Here is a 23,729-nt window from a genome sequence, read left to right as displayed (position 1 = left end):
TTAGATTCAGTTGTCAACTTGGCCAGGTGAAGGTGCCTAGTTCTGTTGCTGTGACATGAGGCAATGGTACGTGACCCTCATCTGTTGTTGATTACACCTGCAGTCGGCTAGGAGGCGTGTCTGCAGCAATGAGTGATGTTTGATTTAATTGGCTGGTGCTTAAATGAAAAAGTGTAAGTCGCACAGCCCAAGCAGCTCAGCATACCTCATCTCAGCACTTGCAGCTCAGCCCAGGCCTTTGGAGATGCAGAAAGGAATCACCCCAGGGAAAGTTGCTGGAACCCAGGGGCCTGGAGAGAAGGCCAGCAGAGATCGCCCTGTGCCTTCCCATGTAAGAAAGAACCTCAGTTGAAAGTTAGCTGCCTTTCCTCTGAAGAACTAACGAAATAAATCCCCTTTCATTAAAAGCCAGTCCGTCTCTGGTGTGTTGCATTCTGGCAACTAGCAACCTAGAACAGGGGATTTAAAACTGCCCTGCTTTGATTCCCTTTGTAACTCAAAGGTTGCGTTTTAATGGAAAACTACCTGGACTGGGCTCTTGGCCTTTTTACAAATGGTGGTGTACCTTTTCCTGTCTGTTGCTTCAATCTATTTTTGACGAAAGGTGTATAAATAATACATCAAGAAAAAGTACAGAAGATAATTACCCCAGTTATGTCAACTTATTAAGCTATCTCCACACGGTTTCTCCGACGCGCCGCGTCCTTCTCTTCCAAGGAGGGAAAGGGACTGCTTGGTAGGCTCCGGCCTTGGAAGGACCAGAAAACTCGTCCGTTTCGGCGCCGCAGGGGAGGGGGCTTCTTCCCCGACCATCCGGCGGGGTCCGGTGTCCCCGAACGTGAGGAGAAGGCAGGGCAGAGCGCGCACCCCGCGCACCCCGGGCACTCCGCGCACCCCGCGTTGTCGCGCAGGGAGGCGCCCTTCCCGGGCCTTCGGCGGGGGCCCGGCTGCGGCCGAGAAACGTTGGCGCCGCCTGTCCCGGGCCGGGCCGGCCGCGGGGGACCCGAGCGCCCCGACACGCGGGGGCGGGACCCGACCGCGGGGACGCCGGGCCGGCCGCGAGGCCCAGGCCCCGGGCTCACGTCGGGGCTCCTGTGGGCGCCCCCCGGCCCCGCTCGGCCCCCCGCCCCCCCCCCCGGCTCCCGCCCCCGCCCGGCCTCCGCGGGGCCCCCAGTCTCACCAGGGCGGGTGGCGGGCTCGGTCACCCCCTGACCCCCAGGCGCGGGGCGAGCGGCGGGCCGGCTGGGCCTGGGGTCGCGGGTCCCCGCCGCGATCCCCGCAGACATTTTGTCCTGGAAGGACACGCGGCGCCTCCCCTTAAAGACGCAGCGCTCGGGGCGCGACGCGGACCCCGAAGCCGAAAGGGTGGCGGCGTCACTCCCAATAGGTCCTAGAGTGACAGGCCTGTGTTTCAGGGTTTGGAAACTGTGCACTCGTTTAGTGATTAAAAGCCAATGCAACCCAGTGGTCCGGCTTCCACATTTACCTGCCAAGACCTGGCTTCGCGGGCCAGTCTTCCCGCGCAGCCCGCAGCCTCTCGGGGGGGAGGGGGTGACGTCCAAGCCTTTGGGAGAAATGCTCTGAACCCAAAGGGGGATCAAGGCAGAGCTTATTGGTGCTCGCCCAAAACCTAACGCCAGCAGGGTGTATCAGTTAGCTTTTGCTGGATGATGCCGAGTTGGCAAACCCCTACAAATCATGGTTAAAAAGAAAGGTTCATTCCTCAAGTAAATTACATAACGGCTGCAGACAGTTTTCTGGCGCAAAGATCACTTGTTTTTGGGACCTGCTTATGAGTGTGCTGATAAACCAGCTTTGGGGAGGGGTTGGGAACCTGATTTGTACTGTTGGCTGATTTCCTTGGTGTGGGGTGGGTTACCTCGATTCTGCTCACATTTCATTGGCCAAAGCAAATCAAATGATCAAACCTGCTGTCAACTGGGGGGTAGGGGGTAGAAAAGTAAACTCCTTTCGCAAGGAAGCCTTGGAAGTCAGATGACAAGAGGTATGAGCCTCTTAAAAGGAGAACAAGGAATAATTGGGTACAATAATGTAATCCACCCTATGTGCTTTGGCTTTTATATATATATATATATATATATATATTGCCTCATTCTTTCTATAAATTAGGCTCTCAATGGAGGGAAATATGGAGAGATGAAAAAACTTACCAAAGAAACTAGACAGTAATTGCTAAGACATGCAACTTGGGTAACAAAGTGGGAGGAATTGTGGCGGGGGTTGCCAGCTGGAAAAGTATTTTTGTGATATGGACTTCAGCAGAGCCTCAGAATTACTCTTTTATGAGGGACGGGGAACAGGAGTTCACTGCTGCCTGCAGCTCAGCTGACCTAGAGAAAAACTGGAAGGTGGTTTGGTGAGCTGGAGATTACTTCAGGAGAGGTGTGGTCTAGCAACGTCTAACACCAACGTTAATAGACACAGTCAGAGTAGATCCAGGTTTTGTGGTGCTTAAAACTTATGCAGTTTCAAGGACCCATGCATTTTAGGTATTAGGGACACAGACACATAAATCATTGGCTTCATGCATGCAATTTATCCTGGAGGACAGCACCTCCTCCCTGCAAGGTATTGTCCCCCAAATTACATCTTGGCTGAAACTTTAATAGGCTATTCCAATGATCTCTCAAGATGGCTGATTCTGGATTTATGGTTTTTATAGGACCAATTACAGCTATGGCATAAACCACCAGTATGTCCCCTTCTACCTGTTCCACATCTCATGCCATCAAAAGTGAGACCCCTACTCTTTTTCTTTCTCTTCCTTCTTCTCTTAATAATATAAAGAAGACAGGGAGGCTCTTAGAAACCAAGGGGACTCCATCAGCTTCATTTGGATGAAGGGAGTTAGGCTGGAGTTATCACAGAAACTTTCCCAGGGTGCAGGCGTGAGGACATCAGTGAAAGTCCCCACGTTTCTGTGGATCTGCTAGGCTTCTGTCCGCTCAATCCCGCCGGTCCTCAGTGAGGTCACGGCCACTGAAAGCAGGGGAAGGGGAAAGGGTGGTGCTGATAGGGAGAGAAATGGAGGGCAGGAACACAGACTTCTCAATGAGGTTTCAATGCAGAAAAAAAGAACACCCGGAAAAGATAACAATGAAACAGAAGCTGGAGTTGTTGGGAATACGGTATCTAGAGCGGTTAGCATCATGGCAAATGACAAAATAGTTTTACTCTTTCTACTGCCACATCTTAAAGGGGAGAAAGAGAGGCAAGGAAGGAAAGGGAAAGCAAGATGAGTGACAATGTGGGGCCCTCTGGTTCGTTCTTGGATAAGCAGAGAAGAGACGTGAGAGGCCACACAGCATGAGAGCTCAGGCTGCTGGCAGGGCCCAATCCAGCTTGTTTAAAGGACTGGCATGACTGGTTAGTGTGGACACTTGGAGGCTAATCATACGCAGCCCCGGGAGGGCTTTCTCCCCACCCATGATCAGGGTAGATATGACGTGACCCTGCCAGTCAGACAGGGCACACAAGTCTCAGATGTTCTTACAAACTCCCTTTGCCAAAGGAACGAGCAAACTTGGAAAAAAGAGCTGGCTTTTTATTTTCTGGCTATTTTTGTAAAAAAAAAAAAAAATTATAAAGAACAACAAAAAGCCTTTGGTTTTCTATTGATGTCTATGCTGCAATAGGAGAAAAGGAAGCCATTAGATGTGTGAGTTGGTGGGACAGGCAGAAGTCCAACTTACAGACCTACAGTTTATCACCCTGTGCTCAGAGAAACAGTATCAGAATGCTATTTGCAGTTGGCTTTGGTTGGGTCAATTTGTGGTAATCTGACCTGTCTGAATTTGTGAATGATTTAGTTAATCCAAAATCTTCCTCTTGGCCTATTCTTTAACTCACCTCCTAATGAAGACTTCTTAGACTGTACCAGCTTATAAGAATCTCTTCCTCCTTTAAATTTCTCCTGTCCTCCAAGTTAGTATCCTGCATTTAACATATTGTTTCTTAGAAACTAGCTCTGTCTTCACAGCTCAGTTGTAATGAGCTCAGTGGCAGGGATCAGATCTCACATTTTATATCTCCCCTGTAAAGCCCTAGCACAGTGCTGGGAAAATAGTAGATCTCAGTAAATGCCTGAGGGACTGAAAATTAAACATTAAAGCATATACTGGAGTCTGCCCCAATCAAGATGGTAGAGATGCTTCAGGGCGCCATTCCTCCCACAGAAGCCTTAAACAACCAGCAAGACTTGGCAGAAACATCTTTCTCAGGGTTCCAGAAAACACTTAAAGGACTGTAGTATAAGGCAAGCACCAAATCAAGAGAAATCTTCTTAAAACTGGTAGGATTCTTGGTGCCCTGGCTGGCTCCTCCCCCACCCCTCACCTGCTTGGCAGGAGCTCCTGTGCAGATCCCTGGTCCCAGTTCCAGAGGAAGCTGTGGTCCTCCTGCCCTATGCCCTGAGGGACTCACCAGGCCTGACTTTATCCTGGGTGTCGAAGCAGCTCACTGAGCTCTCCTACAGAACCCTGTGGAAGAGCAGTCAGGACGGGCTGCCAGTGACAAGGGATTGCTGCTGTAGGAGAGACAGTGCAATGCCCAGGACCTGAGGAAACTGTTTTCTCAGGAAGAGGGGACATTTGTATCCTCGTAAATGGGGTCAATCTAAGGGTCACATGTGCATGCCCACGATCAGGGAGGCTCCTATGCTTTGATCTGGAACCATTCAGATACAACCCATTGTATGAATAAGCTCTGAAGGAGAAGCTTATTGACAAGCACAAGCCAATTTGCCAAGATTGAGAAAGGTGTTTTCCTTTTTCCCTTCTTTTTTTTTTGTTAACTCCTGACATTCAAGGAAAACTCAGTCATAACACTAGCTTAAGGAACAGACAGCGCAGAGTCTAAATTTCAGTGCTAACACATTAAAATATAAAAATGTCCAGATTTTAACTAAACGTTACAAAACATACAAAGAAACAGGAACGAAAGGCCCAGGCAAAGGGAAAGATTAAAGCATCAGAAACTATCAGCAAGGAGGACCAGACCTGTGACATACCAAAGACTTTTTTTTTTTTAAATGGTCCTAAATATGCTTAAAGAGTTCAAGAAAACATGAGTAAAGAAATAAAGGACATCAGGAAAATGATAGATGAACATGAAGATGATATCAGTAGAGAGATGGAAATTATGGAAAGGAATCGAACAGAGCTGAAGGTGACAGTAATAGAAGCTAAAAATTTCTCAGAAGGGTTCTGCAGCAGCTTGAAGCTGGCAGGAGAAAGAATCAGTGAGCTTGAGGTCGAGACTATTGAAATCAACCAGTCTGAGAAACAGAAAGAGTAGAGAAGAATAAAAGTAAACAAAATCTGGGGAACCTGTGGGGCACCACAAGCATGCCTTTGTGGGGGTCCCAGAAGGAGAAGAAAAAGAGAAACTGGCAGAGAAAATATTCACAGAGATAATGGCTGAAAACTTCCCAGAGTTCATGAAAGATATGATATGTATATCCAAGATGATCAACAAACTGAAAGAGGGTAAACCCAATTAGACTCACACTGTGGCATATTATAATCAGATTGCCAATGCCAAAGCTAGAGAATTCTGAAAACTGCAAGAGAAAGCAATGTGTCATATAAAAGGAAGCCTTGATAGATTACATGCCAGTTTCTCATTGGAAGTCAAGGAGGCAAGAAGGCAGTGGGAGGACATATTAAAAGTGCAGAGAACAACAACAAAAAATGTTACCAAGACTTCTATATCCAGCAAAATTGTCTTTCAAAAATGCGCGAGTTTCTGCCAGGACCACCATTGAAGGACATGGGCCGCAGCAAGAACCACCAGGTGAGCGAGCTGAGGTGTAGCTGCTGCTGCAGGTGCCTCACCAAAGCACACCAGGTTACTGCAGGACCTGATCCGAGAGGTGTGCAGCTGTGCCCCGCACAAGCAGCATGCCTTGGAGCTGCTTACGGTCTCCAAAGACAAGTGGGCCGTCAAGCTTATAAAGAAGAGGTGGGCACACACATCCATGACAAGAAGAGAGAGTTGCTGAGCAATATCCTGGCTGCAATGAGGAGAACAGATGCCAAGAAAGACAGCTAGCTCCCTGTTTGTAATAAAAACCTTTACAGAAAAAAATTTTAAATAAAAAATGAGGGAGAGATTAAGATATTCCCAAATAAACAAAAGCAGAGAGCGTTTGTCATGACTAGATCAGCTCTACATGAAATGCTAAAGAAACTTTGGGAGTTTGAAAGGAAAGGACAATAGAAAAGAAATCAAAGAAGTGTGAAGAAATAAAGATCTCTAGTGAGGATGATGACATGGGTAAATATAAATGCCAATACCGTTGTATTTTTGGCTTGTGACTCTCCTTTTTCTTCCTACAGGATCTAAATTGCTTAAAACTCAGTGAGAAATCAGTGGTTTGGTACTCATAATGTATAAACATGTAATTAGTGACAAGGATTTTACATAAATGTGGGGGAATGGGTTAAGAACACAGTTTGTCTATATTATTGAAGTTAAGTTAGTATCAAAGCAAACAAGATTGTTATAGAGTTAGGATGCTACATTTAAACTCTGTGGTAAATAGCAAGAAAATATCAGAGAATATGCAAACTTATAGAGATAAATTGGAGTACAGGTTGTCAGGGGCAGGGGATAGCGGGAATGGGGAGTTAGTAGATAATGAGCGTAGGGTTTCTGTATGAAGAGATGGGAAAGTTTTAGTAAAGGAAGGTGGTGAGGGTACCACAATATTGTGAATGTGATAAATCAGATTGAACGGTATGTTTGGGAGTGATTGATATGGGAAAGTTTAAATTGTATGTAAGTTTCCACAATTAAAAAAAAGAGCAACTAAAGAGGCAATGACAATTAAATTCAATCCATGACCCTGATGGGACTTAGCAAGGGAAGAGAAAGGCTCAGAGAGACATTATTGTGACATATGAAAAAATTGGAATACAGACTGTAAGCTTTATATCGATGTTAAGTTTCCTGTACTTGATAACTACACCTAAGGTGGTTGCATAAGTGAATCTCGTTGCTCTTAGGAAATGTACATGGTAGTATTAAGTGTTCAAGGAACATGGTGTCTACAACCTAAATTCAAGTGTTCAGAAAATGGATAGCTAGCAAGCTAGCTCGCTAGATGAATAGATAGAATGATGAGGCAAATGTGGCAAAAATTAAAAATTGATGGGCATCTAGGGGAGCAGGAGTATATCGGGGGTCTCTGCATGGGATTCATATTAGTTTTGTATCTGTCCCATATGTTTGAATGTATTTTGAATATTTCAGAATAAAACATTTTAAAAATGTAAAGCATGCACTGGGGAATGTACTGGAGAATCCCTAATTCCCCCCCAGCCACCCCGGCTGATGCCTCACGCTGCATCAGTGTGCATGTGGGAGTAAGATTTACAGTTTGACACACATGCTAGGCAGGCTCCAGATACCAAGGTTGATTTTCCACTTGCCAGCACTTTTTTTTTTATTTTAAATGGGAACACATGCACCAGGCTTTTAGTTTAGATCTGTTTTATAGTTTATGCATACCTGAGAATAGGTACGAAAGGCTCTAGAACTAGAGCAAACAATGTTAGAGTTTTCCTCAGAGTAATGAAAAAAGGTGCAGTGATACTGTGACTGTGGGCACGTCATACCTCAGAGCCTCAACTCTGGTTTGGTTTGGTTTTTCTTCTGTAAAGCGGGGATAATAACAGCACTTACCTCCAGGGGCTGTTGTGAGGAGTCAGTGAGCTAAGTTACGTGAAGTACCCGGCAGAGTACCTGAGTGGCATAACTATCAAATGCCTGGGTGGGCTGCTCCCTTTGGCTAAGTCACTTGCCTCCACACTGACCTCTGGCCCCGTTCTAAGCAGTTTCCCGCCCTGGGCGGTAGACTCCCGCAGGGTCCAAACCCACACCTGCGGCCCTCACCCACCCCACTCCACACAGGCCTCCCAAAACCTACAGCCAGTCCCAAATGATAAGCTCTCCATCCCCACCACCCTCAGAACCCAGGCCCTCTCCTACTTGGCACACATTTTCTTTATACTAACCAAAGCTTGACTCTGCGGGACACTTACTAACCTCCACCCTGGCTACACTAAGGACACATGCCCAGGCACCTCTAGCTCTGCCTGCGTGCGCCCCACTGGCTGTTGAGCCGCTGGAGCTGAACATGCCTCTGGTCGACCTTTCATGGAGCCCCTCTCTCTCTGGGACCTGTGAGTAACAAACTATCTTTTCTCATGCACATGACCTTGGTTTCCCTTTGTGTCTCACCTGATCTCTGCCTGGGCCCAAATTTAAAATCCAATTTAACTAATTTGAAACACTGAGAAAGAGTAAGAGCCGAAAAGCATGATTAAAAGTTTTTAAGTGACAGCTGAGAATTCTTTGATTTGCAACTTCAGCTTGGGTTTGAGAAAAATGAAAGTATCCCACATGTCACCAACCTCCTGGAAGATGCCAGGTTTTGGTCAAGGAATGACTCAACCCAAGGAATCAAAGGCCTCAGGGCTCTTTCTCTCATACTGACTTTTCTCTGCTCAGCTAGAAACAGCTGCCAGTAGCTTCTGGGCGCACGTGTCCACAGCTGTGTGCTCTTTCCTCAGTTCAAACTCAGCAGGTCTTGGGAAAGGGCTCAAAGAGACCCAGCTTGAGTCGCTTTGTCACCTTTGTGGTCAGGCTGTCATGCCTGGTAGCCCTTGCTTGACCAGGTGCTGGGATTTGGGAAGAGCAGTTTTCCAAGTGAAGAGGACTGCTGCCTGCTGGAAAAGGGCAATGTTGAGCAAAGGAAAATGTGGTGCCCTCCCCCTACTGCCTCCTTGAACTGTGTGGTCTGGTCAAGCCAAAGGACATTTAGCCATGGCCCCATCCTCAAGGATTATGTTGTAACTGATGACCTATACCCACAATAGTCTGCTTTCAGAGAACAGATGCCTTATGTTTCTTCTTTTCAAAGGAAGCTGAACACATTGATCTTAAGGTTTTTTGAGTTGGGATCTAAAATCGTTTGACCTGGGTTTAAAATGAGGGAACTTATCAGGTTGTAATAATGAAAAGTGAAAATGCTTAATGAAAAATGTTTGAAATGCACTCACGGCACCTGTAACATTTAATTTTCACTTCTAAATGGAAGCTAATGTTACATTTCTATCTCCTATGATATATTTAGTATGATATGTTGTAGTTGTTTTTGCCTATGACTCAATAGGATTGGATATTTTCCCCGTTCCCTCAAATAGTTTTCAAACTGAATGTGACACAGAGTCCCCATTTTCCCCATAAACAATATATTTATAGTACATGAGAATAACAGGAATGCTGTGTGTCTCTTAAAAGCACTTCTGTATGTGAAATATAAAGAAAATGACTTAATAGGGCTCTGAACTTTGGACACTCTCGATGGAGCGGGAGTAGAGATGAAAACAGCACTCTGTTCCGGGAGCTGACATCCTGGTTATTCTGTACACTGTCCCCTAAGCCTGTCCCGAGCTGCGTGTGCAGGGCACTGGTGATGAGGGGAAGTAGAGTGTGAGAACAGAGCTAGCTCAGGAGCAAAGTCAGTGTGGTGGTTACAAACGTGGGCTTTATGTCAGGCTTCCTGGGTTCTATGTATTCATCTATCCCAGGTCTACCACGTATACTAGCTCTGAGACACAGGGGTAGTTTCCTAGCCTCTTAGTGCCTTTGGGAGCATAGTAATAGTAATTACACTGATAATAAGTTGCACCTAAGAGTGTTATGAATAAGATGATGTGTGGAAAACGCTCACCATAGTATTGGGCACAGAGTGAACCCCTCAATAAACAATGGTTCCCTTGTTCCGGAGAGAGCTCTAAAGCAGGACAAGAGTGTCTTCTTTCCTTGCATCCTTCTTGTTTCTTACTCCATTGGTGCTTTGGGACCCTGTTGGCTTTCTGCTGAAGACAGCTAAGCTCTCGACTTGGGAGGAGGTGTCCAGCATTCCCGTCAGAAAGCTAAGTGGGGTCCAAGATGGGGAACACATAGTGGGTCCACAGAAAGTCTGTGCTTTATGCGGCATTCATGTGTATCTGAAACGCATCTCCACATAGGAACCTGGGGCCAAAGTAAATCCATCCCCTACTCTTTACCCTTCCCTCTCACTGACCAGGTATTTCAATCTACTGGGAGAGTCCTCAGTATAGTAGATGATCCCTTTATAATTCTACATCCAAGGTCATCTGCAAGAATCAAGGCTATTGGATGACAGTTCAACACTTTCAGGTATTTCCCTCTAGCTACTCCAATACACCAAAAACTGAAAAGGGGTATCTATATAATGCGTAAGAATAACCTCCAGGATAACCTCTCGACTCTATTTGAAATCTCTCAGTCCCTGAAACTTTATTTTGTTTCATTTCTCTTCCACCTTCTGGTTAAAAGGACTTTCTCAATCCCTCAATGCTGGGTCCAGGCTCATCCCCAGGGCTCATTCCCATATTGCCAGGGAGATTTACATCCCTGGGGGTCAGTTCCCACATAGGTGGGATGGTGAGTTCACCTGTGGAGCTGGCTTAGAGAGAGAGGCCACATCTGAGCAACAAAAGAGGCTCTCTGGGGGTGACTCTAAGGCATAATCATAAGTAAGCTTAGCTTCTCCTTTGCAGGAATAAGTTTCATTAGAGCAAGCCCAAGATCAAGGACCTGGCCCATCAAATTGGCAGTCCCCAGTGACTATGAGAATATCAGGTCTTCCCCAAGTGGGGGAAGTTTAATATTTCTACATTTTCCCCCAATCCCTCAAGGGGACTTTAAATTATTTTTTAATCTTCTTCCTGGTATTATTCTGGGATATGTTGAGGCATCATATCAACCTGTACAAACCAACAATGTCTCACTCCCTATTTAAGATTCCATGAAGTTATGGTTTATGAATAAGATGACCATACAAGTTAGCATGCTACCGAAAATATAAATTTTTCACCAAATAAACACCTCTTCCTTTGGTCTCATACAGAAGTCGAAGTTTTAAAATATAGTCAATATCATCCTTTACTCTTTAGTCTACCCAGATTTACCTTAGTCCTACCCAGATCAGTTTCATTCATATCTCTAATTGAAGTCTAATCACTTTTTCGTGTTCTTATCAGTTGCTGAATGGGGTAATGCTGACTTCCATAGCTTCAGAGCTCTAACTCTGAGTCACAGACGTCACACAAATACCCAAAGTTCAGGAAACAACCAGGTTACACATCTCAGAATTTAGAAATGACAGTTACAACTCCGGAATAGATGTGACCGCTGTAAAAATTTACAATCTAGGAACCTTTACAATGGCCTGCACATGATAATCTAAGCCCTCCAATTCAATTCTCAGAGTTTGCCCACTATAGTTAGTCCATGTTAGTGAGGCATTATAATATTTGTCTTTTCGTTTCTGACTTATTTCATTCAGCATACTGTCCTCAAGGTTCATTCACCTAGTTGCACCCCTCCCAGCTTCATTCCTTCTTGCAGTCTCTCTATAGTCCATTGTATGCACACACCACAGTTAAGCCTTCCATTTCTCAGTTGATGTACCCTTAGGCCACCTCTATCCATAGCAAAATGAGAACACTGATGCCACAAACACCAATTCAAATGTCCATTCATGTCCCCATTCTCAGTTCCTCCAAGTACACACTTAACTACAGGGTTTTGGGATCATACGGCAACCCCACCCCTAGCCTCCTGTGGAGCGACCACATGACCCTCCAGAGGGGCTGCACTGCCCTATTTGCCAACCAACAGTGAGTAGGTACATACATTCCATACATGGTATACAATCAATAGCTCACAATATTATCAATAGTTGTGTATTCATCACCATGATCATTTTTTAGAACATTTGCATCAGTCCAGAAAAAGAAATGAAAATAAAAAAACTCATACATACCTGTCATAGTCAGGTTCATGTTTCAACTTGGCCAGTTTGTCTGGTTGGGCAAGTGCTGGCCTGTCTGTTGCTACGAGGACATTTCATAGAATTAAATCATAATCACGTCGGCAGCATCCACAGCTGATTCCATTTGTAATCAGCCAAGGGGAGTGTCTTCTGCAATGAGTGATACTTAATCTAATCACTGGAAGCCTTTTAAGGCAGATTCAAAAGAGACAGGCTCTGTTCCTGCTTTGGCCGGCGAGCCCCTCCTGTGGAGTTCATCTAGACCCTCCTCCATCAGAATCGTCAGCTTCACACCTGCCCTACAGATTTTGGACTCTGCGTTCCCATAGTTACGTGAGACACTTTCATAAATTTTATATTTACGAATATTTCCTGTTGATTCTTTTTCTCTAGAGAACCCTAGCTAATACAATACCATACCCCTGGCCCATCCCTCACATTGACCACTAATATTTGCATCTACCCAATTTATTTTACCCTTTTACCTCCCTATTATTTATTTATCTTTAATCCATATTTTTTTACTCATCTGTCCTTATGCTGGATAAAAGGAGCATCAGACACAAGGTTTTCACAATCACACGGTCACACTGCAAAAGTATTATCTTTAATTCTCACCTGCCATGCCAGAGACCCAGGTTCAATTCCCAGTGCCTGCTCATGCAAAAAAAAAAAAAAAGGTTTTATCTTTATGCAATTATTGCCAAGAATCAAAGCTACTGGAACATAGCTCAACTGTTTCAGATACTTCCATCCAGCCACCCCAATACACCATAAACTAAAAAGGAATATCTATATAGTGCATAAGAATAGCCTCCAGGGTAACCTCTCAACTCTGTTTGAAATCTCTCAGCCACTGATACTTTATTTTTTCTCATTCCTCTTGTGTTAGGTAGATTCAGTTGTCAACTTGGCAAGGTGAGCATACCTAATCTTGTTGCTGCGGACATAAGCCGCAGGTACGTGAACCTGTGAACCTCGTTTGTTGCCAATTACATCTGCAGTCAGCTAGGAGGCGTGTCTGCTGCAATGAGTGATGTTTGACTTAATTGGCTGGTGCTTAAATGAGAAAACACAACGTAGCACAGCCTAAGCAGCTCCGCATTCCTCATCTCAGCACTCACAGCTCAGCCCAGGCCTTTGGAGATGCAGAAAGAAGTCACCCCCGGGAAAGTTGTTGGAACCCAGGGGCCTAGAGAGAAGACCAGCAGAGACCATCCTGTGCCTTCCACGTAAGAAAGAACCTCACTGGAAAGTTAGCTGCCTTTCCTCTGAAGAACCAACAAAATAAATCCCCTTTTATTAAAAGCCAATCCATCTCTGGTGTGTTGCATTCCAGCAGCTAGCAAACTAGAACACCTCTCTTCCCTCTCTTGGTCAGAAAGGTTTTCTCAATCCTTTGATGCCAACTCCTGGCTCATCCCAGGATTTCTGTCCCATGTTTCAGGGAGGTTTACATCCCTGGAAGTCATGTCCCATGTAGAGGGGAGGACAGTGAGTTCCCCTGCTGAGTTGGCTTCGAGACAGAGGCCACATCTGAGCAACAAAAGAGGTTCTCTGGGGGTGACTCTTGGGCCTAATTTTAATTAGGCTTAGCTTATCCTTTGCAGGAATAAGTTTCATAGGGGCAAACCCCAAGATCGAGGACCCAGCCTATTGATTTGGTTGTCCCCATTGCTTATGAGAATATCAGAAATTCTCCAAATTGGGTAGTTGAATATTTCCTCCTTTCTCCCCCGTCCCCCAAGGGGACTTTGTAAATACTTCATTATTCACTGCCAAATTACTCTGGGACATATTGGGATATCACACTACCCTGGACAAACCAACAAGATCTCACGCCCTATTCCAGATTCTATGTACTTATGGTGTTCTGGTAAACTGACCCTATAAGTTAAATTAGGAAATGCACTACCCAAAATATAAATTGTGCACCAAATACTCTTCTTTCCCTTTGGTCTCACACAGAAGTTGAAGTTTTAAAATATGGACAATATCATCCTTTACCCTGTATTCTGATTTTCCTTAGTCCTATTCAGATAAGCTTCATTCATATCTCTACTCAAAGTCTAACCACTTTTTCAACTTTTTAAACAGTTCCTGTGTGGAGTACTGCTGGCTTTCATAGCATCAGAGCTCTTCTAATTCTAAATACCTGAAGTTTCTGGAATGACCAGGTTATAAACAAATATCTCAGTATCTCAGAATTCAGAAATAATAGTTTACAACAGCTGAATATATGTGACTGCTGTAAGACCTTGCAATCAAGGACACTTTACCCATGTTCTCAATTTCAGTTTACCGAGTTTTTATGTTATAGTTAGTCCATGTGCTTGAGGCATGATAATATTTGTCTTTTTGTTCCTGACATTTCATTTATACAGTCCTTAAAGTTCATTCACCTAGTTGCATGCCTCACAACTTCATTCCTTCTGGCAGCCAGTCAGTTGTCTATTGCATGTATACACCGTAGTTCCCCCTACTATTCTTCAGTCATAGTACCCTGAGGCCAACTCCATTCATTGTGGATCATGAACATTGCCACAGGAAACACCAGTGTGCAAATGTCTGTTCCTGTCCTCACACTCAGTTACTCCAGGTATATACTGAACAAGGGGTTTCAGGATCTTAGGGCAAACCCACTCCTAGCCTCCTGTGGAACAATCACTCTGCCCTCCAAGGGGCTGTACCTCTCAGTTTCCCTACTGATAGTGAATAGATATATCTCTTTCTCTGCACATTCTCTAGCACTTGTTTCTCTCTGTTCATTTTTAAACAGTTTTATTCACACATTATACAAACCAACTGTTCTAGTTTGCTAGCTGCTGGAATGCGATATACCAGAAAGGGAATGACTTTTAAAAAGGGAAATCTAATAAGTTGCAAGTTTATAGTTCTAAGGCCATGAAAATGTGCCAATTAAAGCAAGTCTATAAAAATTCTAAGTTAAGGCATGAACAAGAGGTTGCCTTCACTCAAGAGAGGCCAGTGAAGTTCAGGGTTTCTCTCTCAACTGGAAAGCACATGGTAAACATGGCAATGCCTACTAGCTTTCTTTCCAGGTTTCTTGCTTCATGAAGCTCTCCAAGGGGTGTTTCCTTCTTCATCTCCAAAGGCCTCCAGCTGCGTGGGATCTGGTAGTTCTCATGGCTTTCATGGATCTGCTCTCTCCAAAATGGTTCCTCTTTTAAAGGAGTCCAGTAAACTAATCAAGACCCATCTGGAGTGGGTGGAGTCACAGCTCCCTCTAATGAAAAGTTAATACTCACAATTGGGCATGTCACATCTCTGTGGACATAACCTAATCAAGTGTCCAACCCATAATACTGAAGAAGGGCTGCTTCCACAAGATTGGATTAGGATTAAGCCATGGCTTTTCTAGGGTGCGTGAATCCTTTCAAACCAGCACACCAACCTAGGCAAAAAAAAAATCAATGGTTCCCTGTATAACCACATTGCCATGCCTTCCCCACAACAATCTATATGAGGACAGTTCCATTTCTTCTGCAAAGAATCCCATATCCCTCCTCCATATCCCCTGTTTATTGACATTTGGCCTTGGCATACTGCCTTTGTTACATTCAGTGGAGTCTTCTGGGATTTTGATTGGCGTTATGTTGAACCCATGGATCAATTGAGGGAGAATTGCCTTCCTAACAATACTGAATCTTCATTTCTGTGAACATGATGTATGTCTCTGTTTATTCACTTCTTATTCAATTTTTCAGCAATGTTTTATAGTTTTCAGTGTACAGATCTTATACATACTTTGTTAAATTTATCCCTAAGTACGTCATGTTTCTTGATGGCATTGATAAGTAGAGTTGTATTTCTTCTTTGCTGTATATAGAAATACAATTGAGTTTATGCATTGATCTGGTATCCTATGCCCTTGCTAACTCAATTTATTAGCTCCACTAGCTTTTTTTCTAGATTCCTTAGGATTTTCTACTAAAAATGGTGTCTGTAAAAATATAGTTTTATTTTTTCCTTTCTAAAATGTATAACTTTTCTTTCTTTTTCATGCTTTGTATTTTTTTTCCCAATGGTTAGAGCTTCTAGGTTAATGTTGAATAGAACTGATAAAAGTGGGCATCCTTGCCTTGTTTTCACCAGCTTGGGGTGATGTATGCACTTTCACCAGTAAAGAATTTGGTTGGCTAAAGGGTGTATAAGTTTGGGGTACAGGGGGAAAACTGCTGTTGCATGCTATGAGCTATGTTTAACAGGAAAACATCAGCAATACCACAGCAACACCAGGGGTAAATAATGGGGGGAGGGACAAGAGTTAAGGGGAGGTTTAGATTTTCTGTTTGGTGAGGGTGTGTTTATTGATTATCCTTCTCTTGGAAACAATGAAATTCTCTAAAATTGAGAGTGTTGATGGATTTGAACATTAGGCATGATGCCCAATGAATGGAGGAAGCTAAAGTGTGCACTGACTGACAAGTAGATTGGCGAACAATGGTATATACATATAATCAAATATTGTGCTGCTACAAAAAGGAACAAAGTTGTGAGGCATGCAACATTGTGAATCAACCTGTGGGACATTTGGTGAGTCAAAATAAGCCAGAAATAAAAGAGCAGATATTGTAGGTCTCATTTAGAAAATACTTAAACAGGGGCCTAGATTGTAAGCTCTTACAGTAGATTGTAAGCTCTCACATTAAGTCCAGAGTAGTAATTGTTATTTCCAGATTTTGAGAGGCTGTGCTGTATATGTATAACCTGGTATTAGCGATAAGCATGAAGCTGGTCAGGTCGGGATTAAGTTAATTCAGAATATAGGGGTAAGGAAGACATTGTCCATATTTTAGAACCTCATCTACCTTTGAGACCAAAGGAAGAAAGGTTTATTTGGTCCAGAACCTAAGTTTTCTGTAGCACATAATTTAACTCAAACCTGTCTGGATCATTTAAACAATCCAAACTCCAGGAGCCCAGAGTAAGAATGAGGGCCTTTAATCCCAGAGTATATTAAGCAGATAATCAAAAAGTATTGGCAAAAAAAAAAAAAAAAGTGTTGGCAAAGGCCCTTCAGGGATGGGAGAAAAAATACGAAACTATTAAATTTTACCACCAGTTAAACCCCAGATATTGTGTCAAACATTAGGGATACCCAAATCAAGGGGCCAAGCTCTTGATCTTGAGGCTTACTCTTGTGAAGCTTATGTAGGTAGCAGAAAAGTTTAGCCTACCTATAGATATGCCTAAGAGTTACTTCTGGAGGACCTCTGTTGTTGCTCAGATGTGGCCTCCCGCTCTCTTTAAGCCCAACTCTGCAAGTGAAACCATTGCCCTCCCCCCTATGTGGGACATGACATCTGGGGTGAAAGTCTCCCTGGCAGTGAGGGAGATGATTCCCAGGGATGAGTCTGGCCCTGCCATCATGGGATCAACAATTCCATCCTGACCAAAGAGGGAAAAAAAGTGTAACTAATAAAGTGTCAGTGGCTGGGAGAGTTTAAATAGAGTCAAAAGACTACTCTGGAGGTCACTCTTATGCAAGCTTCAGTTAGACATTACTACCTATCATAGTTTGCCAACCCCCAACCAAAATCATGCCTGGTAATCCTAAAGAACACCTAAGGCATTATAAAAGATTTGTAGAATAAGGGTTACTTGTAGAAAAAAGGGTAGCTTTGCAGAAACCTACATCCTCCAGATGTGTCCCTGAACCACTTAAGTCCTGAAACCCAGGGGGCCCAGCCTCTCTAGAACATCAACTAGTTCCATCCCCCTATCCCATATTATCGACAGCCCCTTCCAACATGAAAAAGTTAGAATGGCCATAGCCCAAATACCCCAGAGAGTGGGATAAAGATTAAAGGTGATGGTGGAGTTATACAGAGAAGGTAGGGTTTAACAAATGAGTTTGACTGCTGAATCATTATATGATATCTCTTTTAGTCTCCAGTATCTTAGAGCAGCTAGAAGTAAAAACCTAAAATTGTGGAATTGTAACCCATGCCAAACTCTGAAATATGTTCTACAACTAATTGTTGTGGTCTGCCTTAATATTGCTTTTTTGTAAACATATTATTTTTCACAAAAAAGAAAAAACTTTTTTCTTCTAGCTTCCAGTCTTTTGGAGTACCTAGAAGGAAAAATCTGAAATGGTGGAATGGTAACCCGTAGCAAACTCTGAAATCTGTTCTGTAACTAGTTGCTGAGTTGTACTTTGAAAATCATTGCTTTTTCTTTCTTTTGTTTGTATATATGCTATATTTAACAATAAAAAGCATAAATAAAAAAGAATGATGTTTTCTGTAGACTTTTTGTAGATGCCCTAAAATGTGATCTGCTTTTAATGAATACCACATTCTGGCAATTCTGAACAACATCGATGATAAAATATTCCACTCTCAAAAACTATCTTTTATTGTTCTAACTTCTAAATAATTGCTGCAGTTACTGTTGAGTTTTATCAATATAAATGTGAGATTCAATTGCATATATTTGTATTACTTATCTTTTACTAATTATATATATGTATATATATATATATAATTTTTTTTCGTACACTCTATGGCAGAGTCACATTTCATTATTTTTCCATGTGAGTATCCCACTATTGCAGCACCATTTGTTGAATTTTTGTTAGTTTTTTTTTTGTTTTTTGTTCATTTTGCTTGTTTGCTTTTCAGGAAGTGCATGGACTGGAAATAGAACCCAGATTTCCCGCATGGCAAGCAGGAATTCTACCACTGAACTACCCTTGCACTCCCTACTAATTATATTTTACGTGGAAGTTAATTCAGAGAACTCCCAGTTATGCAGTTGCCTGCCTGACCCTGCTTTTCTCCCTCCAAGCACACACTGACCCAGCTGCATGCATTCTTTCCAGAATCAGTGTGTAACAGAGTGGAGTCATTCCAGCTTGCTGTAGGTACAATTTGCACCTCCAATCCCTGGGGTGCATATATTCCTACATTTACACAATAGATTCAAAATTTTAAAAATTATTACACAATGATTGTAAGAATCAAGAAACAAAACTACTTACCTTAGTTCTATCATTCTATATAACCACTTGGAATTTGGGGTTTAAAAATTAAAACAATGAAACAGGGAAAACTTGTGAGGAGTAAAATCTTTCTTTGATAAATGCAAATTGTAATTCATACTTCAAATAATTTACTGATTTGAATAGAATCCTCAAAATTGAAGTTTATTCTTCATGTTATTCCTGTTATATAATTGTTATTAAATTATAATATGATTCATTTCTGTGCCGGACCAATATATAGATCTATAGGTGTTTTCCCTTTATACAAATATTAATGAAACAAAAAATATTGATCATTATTTTTGTATGTTTGGCTGTAATCTTATTTTTTATTTTTTACTTTTTGTTTTATTGGTTTAACTAACTACACAAAGCCCAATAAAAGAAAACGTTTGCTCTGGGGAGCATTTTGAGTTTTGTTCTGAGGCAGGGGCACAGATGGAGAAGTTAAGGATGAAAAGCTATGAAACAATTCTGTAATGTTCTAGTGGAAAATGCTGGACAAAGAGTCAGGACCCTCTACCCTGTCACCACATCATCAGCCTTTTATCTCTCTGGAGCTGGATGAGGCAAACTCAAGTGATTTCTTCAGGTTCTGAAATTCAATGATTCTCTTGTCCCACTAGGAAATACGTGTTATTTGTATCAAGGAACAAAGAAGGGGCCCTGGAGACTTAGATCAGTGGGGTGGGATGTTATAAATATTTAAAAATTTTCTCCAGGCAACCTAAGGAGTCTTATCCCCAGCTGTTTCAATTATGCTTACTTTTGTCCCTGTATTCCCAGGGGTAGGAAATCTTTATGAAGTTGAATTGCAGACAGGAGACTCTGATCAGGAGTTAACAAATGATATGTCTGCCTTCAAGTGTTCTCCTGGATGCTTGGCTCAGACTCATCTCTACCTGGGACTGTCTGCTGGCTCAGAAAGCAGAGACAGAGGCCCAAGCTCCAGACTGGCCTGAGCCTGGCACTACTCCCAAGTGGGGGGCTACAGCTTCTCCAAGGGTGTTCATGGATTGCTTGCATCAGAATCACCTGGGATCTTCCAAACCTACTGAATCAGAATCTAATGGTGGGGCCCAGAAATCTGCCCATAAATGTATTTACTAGTTAATGTAATGCATTCTGTAGTTTGAGCGCCATTCATATAGATGGACGGACGAAAGACTGAGAATTTGAAAATGGTTCACAGCTGATACTATATAACTGAATTACTAAAACATGTTGCTGCCTTTGTTATTTCACAGTATCTTTTAATTATTAAATGACCAGTGTTTTGCTCTCTAAACTTGTCATTCTGTAAAATAAGGATATGTCCTTTTAAGTAGTATAAGGTACTTAAGATTAAATGAAGCTATGAAATCCATGGCCTAATGAAAGGTTAGGGAAACTGTGGATTTATAATGAGAAAGTCAAATTTAATTAACTCTCCTCTGATTAATAGATTTGCATCGGCATTTGGCACCTGAAACTTCATAGCTAATTGCAAAGACTGCCAGTGAATAATTTCACAGTGGGTAATTTGCACCCCCAGTTTCATGTTGGAGATATAATTGCTGTTTGTCACAGAAAAGCAAGGTTGCGGGAATGTATACAAGTTGTTGCTTTCTAAAGGCATGCCAGGATGCTGCTCTGAGGGTTAGAGAATGGGTCCCAATTGTCATCCAAAGTCTGAGATGGAATCAATAGTTTCAAAGGATGTGCAATATACTTGGTTGTCTTTAAATCATGGAGGGAAAGCTCAATCAAACAGCCTCTAGCTGATTCCCTGGCACCAGACCATAATGCATCCAATTAGTTAAGAATATACCATCTTCCCTTGTCCTTCCAGCTCCATCTGCCGTTCAGCCAGGATGCCTGGCTGTAGGAGAGGTAACCAACTATTGGCTCACTTAAGCAAAGGGGATGATTGGAAAGCGAGACATCACAAAATGTTGGATTGTTAAGTCACTCTCACAAGAATCATAGGTTGTATGATTCTTTAATAATTAAACTTTAATAATTCAGATGATACAGGTGACTGAGATACAGATGAAATGTGGAGAAGTTTGGTGCCGACTTCCAGTGTCCTTCCAAATCAGGGCACACTCTGGCCCCAATTCAGTACCTGAGGTCTCGAAATAATGCATGCAGAATATCATTTACACAAACGAAGCCATTTCATAAATTGCAAGTTTGTTTACTAGAAGCAATCTTGACAGGCCTCTCTTGCTGAAACCACTTCATACAGAAGGACTCCCAATTCTCTTTCAACTAGTAAATACCATCAAGTGGGTTTGATTAGCACTTTAAAAGGAACATGTAACCCAGTAATGGCTCTGTTCCTCTTTTTCCCTTTTGTCCTCTTTTCCTGGGTGTTACTAAGGTAACTAAAATCAGCTGCTAATCTTTTCCTTCCCAGAGGATATCGGGGAGGAGACTCAGGGGAGTGGGGACTCTAAGCTTGGGTATAGATAATTACCAAGGGAACTCTAGGGACCAGGCTGCAAGAACCCCAGAAAGTTGCTCTTAGCCAGAACCGCCTGATCAGGACACCATTTGCCTCTGCTACCAAAACTGCTGTAATCAATGCCCATTTCCTTTCATCCTACAATATTTGCTCAGGATTCAAATTCCAGAATGAGAATTCCTAATTGGACAAATTTAGATCATATATTAATACTCACTACCTCTTCAGTCCCTTCTCAACATCCGTCACCCTCCTTCCCAATGATGTGTCTTCTCACAGGGAAGACATCTTCCCATTAAGTCTACACAAACAGGGGAGAAATATTTCCCCAATGGGGAGCAGAGTGCTATCAGGGAGGAAATCCAAAAAATAGAAGAGGGAACAATTCTCAACTCATTTTATGCGGCCAGCATCACCCTGATACCCAAACCAAACAAGACATTACAGGAAAATAAACTACAGCCTAATGTTCCTCACAAACACAGATGTAAATTCTCCAACAAAATACCAACAATCAAATCAAGCAAAATGTGAAAAGTATAATACATCTTGCTATATGAGATTTATCCTGGAATGCAAGGTTGGTACAACATTTAAAAATTAACCAATGTAACTTACTGTATCAAAACCACCTGAAAAATTCAACATCTGTTCATAATAAAAGTTCTCAGCAATCTAAGAATAGAAGAGAACTCTATTAACCTAAAAAGGGGCATTTACAAAAACCTACAGCTAAAACCATACATAACAGTGCAAGACTGAATGCTTTCACCCTAATTTTGAGAAAATCCATTTGGTTGCAGTATGAAGAATGGATTGTAGAGAGATGGGCAAATGTCAAGGATGGGTTACAAGGCATCTAAGAAAATATTGCAGTAGATGAGAGCTTAGACTTGGGTGGCAGCAGTCCAAATGGGAGGTGTTTAGCAGCCAAAATAGACAGAGTTTATTAGCAGATTGGATATGGAGGTTGGGGAATGTTGCAAGGATAACTCCTAGATCTTCCTTACTCAGCTAAATGGATGGTGCTGCCACTCATTGAGCAAAAAGATCAGGGTGATGGGAAATGTCCATTATCTTCTGGAGAAACCCCTATTCTCTACACACAGGGTGGGGTTTTAAACATGGTCCAAAAAAGGCGAACTACAATAGTTAGATTTCTGCTTAAGAGATATTAAGAATGGGAGTGAGACATTTCAAGAATATGCAAGCGTGTTTAAATACACAGGCTTTTCTGAGCCCAAATTGGCAGTGAAAGGAGAAAAGCAGGCCTTTCGAAATAAGTTGTTGGGAAGGTGTGCCAATACTGCAACACTAAAGAGGCGAGGATGATGAAGGCGCTTTATAACACAGCTCTTTAACATACTATCTAATCTGGGTCTCACCGCGGCCATATGAGTTAGAATTTTCCTCATATCTGTTTGCAGATGAGAAATCGTATTCCCAGATTTAAGTGATTCTACCAAGACCATTCAGCAGTAGTAATAGGGTTTTCAAACTTAAATCTTCTGATTCCAGCGTACCTGATCTTTTCAGTGCTACAATGAAAGTTAATACAGCTATGATGAGAAAGAATTCAGGTCTGTGCAGGAAGGGTTTTTTCTTGTAGGCTGTTCACCCCTTGTCCCTCCCCCCACCAAATCCTACTCGTCCTTCAAGGTTCAGTTCAGATGCTTCATAGTCCATGACTCTTTTATGCTCATTCCTGCCTAACAATTTCTTCCTTTTTTTTAAACTTTATAAACATATTTTACTTAACCCAATATCTCAAAAACATTGTCATTTCACATGTAATCAATATAAAAAATAAAGATATTTTACATTGTTTTTTCCATACTAAGTCTTTGAAATCTGATGTGTATTTTACACTTACAACACATCTCAGTTTGAACCAGCCACACTTCAAGTGCTCAAAAGCCACTGACCCTGCTCTGGGCAGCACAGATTTAGAGGGTAGCTCTCTTTTATCCCCGGTGTAATACTCACCTTAAAATGTACAAAAACAAAGTGCAGAAAAGGTGATCCAAAGTTAAGCAATGTTTCATTAAACTGGCAAATGAAAGATTAAATGTTATAGTGTATGATGGTTAGTTCAGATGTCAGATGATGGTGCCCAGTTGTCTGGTCAGGCGAACTCTGGCCTAATCGTGCCTGCAAGGACATTTCATGGCTGGTTGATAAACCAGAAGGCTGGTTTATTAAATTATCAGTCAGTTAATTGTACCTGTGGCTGATTACCTCTACTATCAACAAAGGGCATGTCTTCCACAAATGAGAGAATCCAATCCGCTAGATTTAATCCAATCAGTTGAAGACTTTTAAGGGGGAAGAGAGAATTTCCACTTCTTCAACCAGCCAGCCTCTCCTGTAGAGCT

General features: G+C 42.5%; 1 protein-coding gene across 12 annotated transcripts in view; it reads right to left on the bottom strand.

Moving 5' to 3' along the window:
* Window positions 1–1,272, bottom strand: part of ZBED3 (zinc finger BED-type containing 3) — a 57,025-nt gene extending 55,753 nt beyond the window's left edge. For 10 of the 12 annotated variants that reach the window (XR_013167160.1, XR_013167161.1, XR_013167162.1 and 7 more), the window contains exons 1-2: window positions 1,181–1,272; window positions 648–748 (exon numbers count right to left, since the gene is read on the bottom strand). The gene's annotated coding sequence lies outside the window, so the exon portion shown is untranslated. The remainder of the gene's footprint in view (window positions 1–647; window positions 749–1,180) is intronic. The other 2 variants (XM_077139382.1, XM_077139384.1) reach the window with 1 other exon arrangement.
* Between the last annotated feature and the right edge of the window lie 22,457 nt (window positions 1,273–23,729).

This window comes from Tamandua tetradactyla, chromosome 21, assembly GCF_023851605.1.
Source record: "Tamandua tetradactyla isolate mTamTet1 chromosome 21, mTamTet1.pri, whole genome shotgun sequence".
Classification (NCBI taxonomy): Eukaryota; Metazoa; Chordata; class Mammalia; order Pilosa; family Myrmecophagidae; genus Tamandua; species Tamandua tetradactyla.
Note: the sequence above shows the minus strand (reverse complement) of the source record. Positions and strands in the feature narration are given on the sequence as shown.